Genomic DNA, 6,569 nt, shown 5'->3' with positions numbered 1-6,569 from the left:
GCTTTGTTTTCTTGCAGCTTTGTACATTGCTTTCATTACATTTACAATTAGAACTAATATATTTTATAGTCCACATGATAGCATTTGCAGTTTTCTGATATTTTGACTGAGTAATCAAGAGTAGAGATTATTCGATTCAATGCCACAAATATGGAGTGCTGACTACCTCTTGTTGTAATCACTTGTACATATCAGAGATCATTTGAATAAGTCATTTTTTCAATCATTCATTTAACAAATATTCAGTTATCAGTTAATACGTATTATGCACTGTTTGTTAGTCATAAGATAATCAATAGGTATCAAAATAAGCAATATCACTGCCATCCTGGTGTTCACACCCTACTGAGGAATAAACAATAAAAATCTATAAGAATTTTAAAAAGTCATAAAGGGGGAAATAGAGAATTAATATCCTGTTGATACATAACAAGGAACATAAATTTGGTTTACAGATCACAAAAGGTCTTGGAATACAGGAATCTTTCTAGATTATTAATTTTAAAAAGTATTTAATACACATATATTCTAATTTGTGCCAAACAGTGTTGTAATTATTAAACCACATCATACTTATATCCAACCTATGAGATAAGATAAAAATATTTTTATTTCTTTTTGGGGCCTGAGGGAAATAAGGTGCAGAATTTACCTGTTATTCTATAGTCATAATAGAAGAGGCAGGCATTAATCTCAGGAAGTCTAGCTCCAGTGACAGTTTGTTACCATTGCACTATGCTGCTGTTGCTTTCAGATGTTCTTACCTTAGGCAATGAATAATAGCATGTTTGGAAGTTTTAAAATTTGTGTCATTACAATTTTCCAAATCTGCAACATATCAGCACAGTGCTAAGTTAGGTCAGTAATAACAGAACATTAGACTAGTTTTAGTTAAAGTGAGAGACATACTGAACACAAAGCTCATGAAAGGGCCATGACATTTGTTCAGAATGCTGTATTTTGGAGAGCTAAAGTCAATTTTACCACAAACTTCCAGATTATTATTTTATCAGCCTAGTTTCTACCTATCTTATATCCTTTTATATCTTGTGTGTGACACATATGTGACTTCACAATTATTCCTGAATATATAATACTTTGCCCCAATTTGGAGCCATTACAGAAAAATCATCTTCATAGCAGTGGAAAAGATACAAAGAGAAGAGTAATCAGAAGACTGACTACCTTTGTTACCTGCTGTATTTTCTCCATGAGTCCTATCTTAAACCTTCTGAAGTGCCTCTGGCGTTTGTCATAAACTTTTCTACATTAACAGGTGGACTGTTTCACCTTCTGCAAAACACTTAGCATGGATATTGCCCCCTGCACTGTCCATTAACACTTGGGTATCATATTGTGCAAATGTGTGAACATGGATGTAGAACTAATAAAACCTATATTGCTAAAGATTTGTCATTGAACCTTATGGCATTGGTGCTTAAATAGAGAGATGGTATTTCCAGGAAATTACACTGATATGAATTGTAAGCTCGATTTCCAGTGACTTCCCTCCAAGGGTGGTTTATTTCTTTGTTTCTGCTCCTTATTGCATTTTACCACTTTTTTGGTTTCACTTCTGGCCTTTGCAATAGGTTCTCTCTGATGAGATTGCCATCATGTTCCTGTGCAAGTTTTATCCTTAGTATTTCCTTTGGTAACCATATAATTTTTTTGAAGTTTAGTGGCTCAATGGAATAATGTACCTAAATAAAAAGCACTGCACTAACCCACTTATATCTACAATAGGGGTGTTTGTGTATGTCTATGTGCACATGCATGGGTCCTTACTTTTCCAATCCTTTATGGTATAGTTAAAAATATTACACATTATCTATATTTAAACTGTAGTCTTCAGCATAAAAATATGTTCCATCTTCTGAATTAGACCCGATGAAATATCCATTCTCTGTCCATATCTGAACAAGTTGACTTAAAAAAAAACCTAGAAAATATGGAGGCTGATATATCACCTTTATTACCAATAAAGACCAGGTTGAAAGACATTGTTTATATCTGTCAGCCACCATACATAATTAGAACATTTTATTTATTTTATTTTTTTTAAAGAAATTTGTGCCTTTTTTGAATGTTGTTAGGCTTTAAATATGCCAGTTTTGATAATCAAATTATTGTTGTTGTTTTGTTTTTTATAAGAAATTACACTAAGAACTGCAATACTGGTCCAACACTCTTGTCTTTACTCTTCTTTTAAAGCAAGGAACAGAATGCGAGAAATCAGAAAACACTAGCAGGCATCAGTTAATCCAAGATACTAGCCCTTAGTTCCAAAAGCACTTGCAAAGAAAACCTTTGGGGGAAAAGGGTGGAAGGGGATGGAAGCACTCCATAATAACTGGAATTCCATGGGTGTGTATGCCAAGTCTCATGAGGCTATTCTTTGAATTTATCCTTTACTTGGTCATGGTTTTTTTTCCTCAAATACAATTTTTCTTTGACTTTTTTCCTCAAAGTATAAAAAGTATGTAATATAAACAAGCTCTTGCATTGCACGCTTAGAAGTGTGCAATTCAAGCATTATAGAGCTATCTACACATGGATAAATCCCATCAAATCTTGGATAATTTATTAATATACAAAATATCAGGGCACAGAAAGAACTAAAACCCACTTCTTTTTGTTACATATAAGATTCAAATATTAAATCTAAAGAAAAGCACAATGACTTTCACTCTCTTATACATCTGCATGTTGATAAACTTATTAAAATATTCCTGTATAATCATGTTTGGTCTTACTATTTCATATCAGGTTTAAAACCTCAAAACCAGCCATCCAGACAAAACAGGTAATCAGAAGGATTGTCTCTTTCCCACCTTTCTAACCCCAATAATTATGAAGTCAATTTTATGACATGACTCCAAACACTGGATTGTGACGACAAATGCTAGGTCCAATTTTTTTATAATCCTTTTTGGTGTGGCATAATTGGTAGAACTCAGGTGTGGAAGCCAGAACTAATCCTCCAAACCAAACTGCATATTTCTGCATGTGGTGTGTAATGACTTGTACATCAATAGGTTATGGCTTTAATTTACCACCACTAAATTCCTCACTTAATTTCAGCCGGGCATCTACAGTTCTTTTTAAATCTCTTTGCAAGTGATGTGCAAATTCCCTGAACATGGTTGAACCTCCAGAGAGGACAATATTTTTGTAGAGATGATGTCTGACATCAACAGGACAATTCTAAATTACTTCATCTACAACTTCTGAGATAGGTTGTGTAAAGTCTGGATTAGAAAACTCTGGATGAAAAAAGATTTCAGGTCCAAAAAATCTCTCATAACCAACATCAACTGAAAATTCTTTCTTTGAGATAGCATTGATTCCAGTATACGGTTTAATCCGTTTTGACCCATCTGTATCATACTTGTTAAATTCTTTCACTAAATCTGGGCAGACGTAACTATAGCACTCCTTTACTGCCTTGCCAGTTTCCAAAGATTGTTCTGGAGGGATTCCTACTTATTGGTCTCTCAGCAGTTCCTGATTAAAATATGTTATATCTCATCCTGTGATTGGAATGTGTTTAATATAACCCTTCACATACCCTTCAGCCACAGGAATGACATGAGTGACACCATCTCCACTATCTATTACCATACCAGTCAATGTCCGTTCTCCTACTTTTCTTGAGGTCCAAGATGTAGCTAAGGCAAGAACAGCCTGCACAGCAATGTACAAGCCTGGAACATTGAAAGATTCAAACATTATTTCAGCAGTATATTCCCTGTTTTCTGGAGTATTCAATGGAAGTTCAGTCAAGAGAAAATAATAGTCTTCAGGTTTTTCCCTTAAATATTTAACGATCACTTGCTCCATAAACCTTTCCATCAAGTCCCAATATTCAACTGTACCATGGCAGATTGGCCACTTTGTTGCATATGTAGGTTTTCCTATTGCTTCATCACCATTGAAGAAGTCTAGGTCATCAACAGCTTTCATCACCCTGCTTTGAGCTTGATCACCCACTTTTACCGACTCCTTAATAGCAATACAAGAAGGGATGTTAAACTGCAGTTCTGTATTTCCAGCATATCCTAGTTTTGCATACCCCGTGCCACAGTCCACTACACAGGCCGGCAGCCATCTCGCCATCTTCCTCCTTGCCCGCTGCTGCTGCCGCCGCCGTCTGCTCCCTGTTGCTCGGGGCCAGAGATTGGCGGCGGGAGACAGGGGCTATCTGACCATTCACAGCCGGGCTGCCCTCACCGTCCGGGGGGTAGCTGGGAAGCCAAAGCAGCAGCAAGAAAACAGCAGGCTCGGTCTGCGGCTATCACTTCCACAACCCAGGCAGGCAGTCCAATTAGAGCAATTTATTACTCAGTAATAGGCAGCCTTCCCTGGTGAGACTTCTTGATATGGAGAGTTACCCCGGTGAGACTTACCACATGGAGGATCCAGGGAGAAAACACTGAGCAGATTTCCTCTCAAAAGGAAGAAAAAAATAGCTGAGTTCATCATACCGAAATATTTTTTGCTGATTTTTCAATCAGGTAAGTGACTGGTTTTCTGCCAGCATTCATGAGACTGTTTCCCAAACATTGCTTCTTTCAGATCTTCTGGGACTCTGGTAAGATTTTCACATTTTGTTTCCAGCACTCTCAGTAATGGATCAGAACTGTATCTAATTAAGTTCATGCCCTGGCAAAGCTGCATTCAAACCTTCTAGTGTTTTCTTCTCACATTGTTCAACATGTAAGATACATGGTGCACAGAAGGCTATGTACACATATTTAGAAAAAAAATGTAAAAAGCTCTTCTGCAAGTGTATGTTGTCATAATGCATGCACTTCTGTGGATTATTAAATTTGTCTATAGTGCGGCTGAATTCACAAAACATGTTACCTGAAGGATGGGAAGTTATAGAAACATAAAATGCAAGTCCACCAAGTTTTGTGTCTGTGACTGAACACAATTTGAAATAGCAGTTACCACATTTTCCATGTTAGGCAGCTATAGAGGGTGGGTACAGGCATTATCCAGAACTTACCCCATAAGATACAGTCATTTTTCTTGCAGTTGTAAGAAACAGCTTACATAAAATTGAGAATAAAACGCCACATTAAGATGAAATCTATAAAGACACTTCAACCACTGAATGCAAACAACATGTAGATGAGCCAAATTTGAATATAAATTCATCTTCATATAAATTTCCTAAGAAGAAATAGAAGTTAAAATAGTAAATCTATTTGAAAACTAAAATGCAAAGATCAAAGGGATAGAAGTCTAAGATCATTTACTTTAAAACTTGAGTATCAAAATCCCCATATCAACAATCCTAAATTGAATAAAATCAAGACAATAGTGCCCAATTTCTTGTCTAGCCTACACTGCCAGGGGTTTCTTGATGCCTGAATAGAATTGAGGCTACCAATAGTGTCACTAGCCTGGGCTCCTTCTCCTAATAATAGATATAGTTCTTTTGAAACCTGAGAGTTGTATTAATTTAATTGCAAATTCTGAGTTGCCCTCCCTTTTGGAGTCTGAAACTTTAAAAGGACATACTAGATTGTCACAGCAGTGGGCCAACACCTGTTTAATTTAGAAGTCATTTCAATCCTTACATCCTAAGATAATTATCTCAGGAAAAGATATGTTTACAAAATCCAGTATTCAGTATTTTTAAAAATCATAGCACAGACTAAGTGGTATTAATTACAACAGAAGGCCAGATGGTCTGCACTTGCTACTCAGAATCCAAGACTTATAAAAGAAAATGAATCAGAAAATCCTTAAGCGAGATGTTAATTTGGGTATTTGAATATACATATTGGATTCTTATTGTTACCATAACCAGTTACCACAAACTTAGTGGCTTAACACAACACAGCTTTATTATCTTATTTATCTGGTTGCCTATGGTCTAAAATAGGTCTTATAGTCCTCAAATGAAGGTCTCAGTATGGCTGTGTTCCTTCTGGAGGTTCTAGAAGAGACTTTGTTACTCCCCTTTTTTAGCTTCTATAGCCTGACCACATTCCTTGGCTCATGGCCCCCTACTATCTTCAAAGATTGCATCCCCATCACTCTGACCTCTAATTCTGCTATCACTTCTCCATATGACTTTGATTTTCCAGCCTCCCTCTTGGTGGACCCAATTAAACCTTGTGATTTTTTTGGATCCACCCTGATAATCCAGGTTAATCTTCCGTATCAAGATCCTAACATAATCACATCTGCAAAGTCCCTTTGTTATGTCAAGCAACATATTCACAGTCTCCAGGGTTCAGGATGTCAAGAAACATATTCACAGTTTCCAGGACATCTTTAGAGGTCATTATTCTGCCTGCTTCAATATTTCTTATCTCATCAAAAACATTTGTGATTGGTGTCCTGTCCCATAGGATGTTATTTAAGACATTTCTTTCTTCACTTAAAGTATAATTTTCAGTGGAAACAACTTGTTGCCAGGTCTTCTTTGTGGTGGTTTTTCTAACTCAGAGTTTTGAAAACCCAAATTTTCCACTTTTTATCTGATGCCCATTATTCTGGAGCCACATTATTATAGTAGGAAACATAACAATGGTGACATCAAACACAGA

General features: G+C 36.3%; 1 pseudogene; it reads right to left on the bottom strand.

The window, feature by feature from the left end:
* Positions 1 to 2,865: 2,865 nt before the first annotated feature.
* On the bottom strand, positions 2,866 to 4,122 carry LOC128931157 (actin-related protein 3 pseudogene; annotated as a pseudogene).
* Between the last annotated feature and the right edge of the window lie 2,447 nt (positions 4,123 to 6,569).

The sequence above is a fragment of the Callithrix jacchus genome, chromosome 18 (genome assembly GCF_049354715.1).
Source record: "Callithrix jacchus isolate 240 chromosome 18, calJac240_pri, whole genome shotgun sequence".
NCBI classification, from domain to species: Eukaryota; Metazoa; Chordata; class Mammalia; order Primates; family Cebidae; genus Callithrix; species Callithrix jacchus.
The sequence above is the reverse complement of the archived record's forward strand: the minus strand, read 5'-3'. Positions and strand labels throughout refer to the sequence as shown.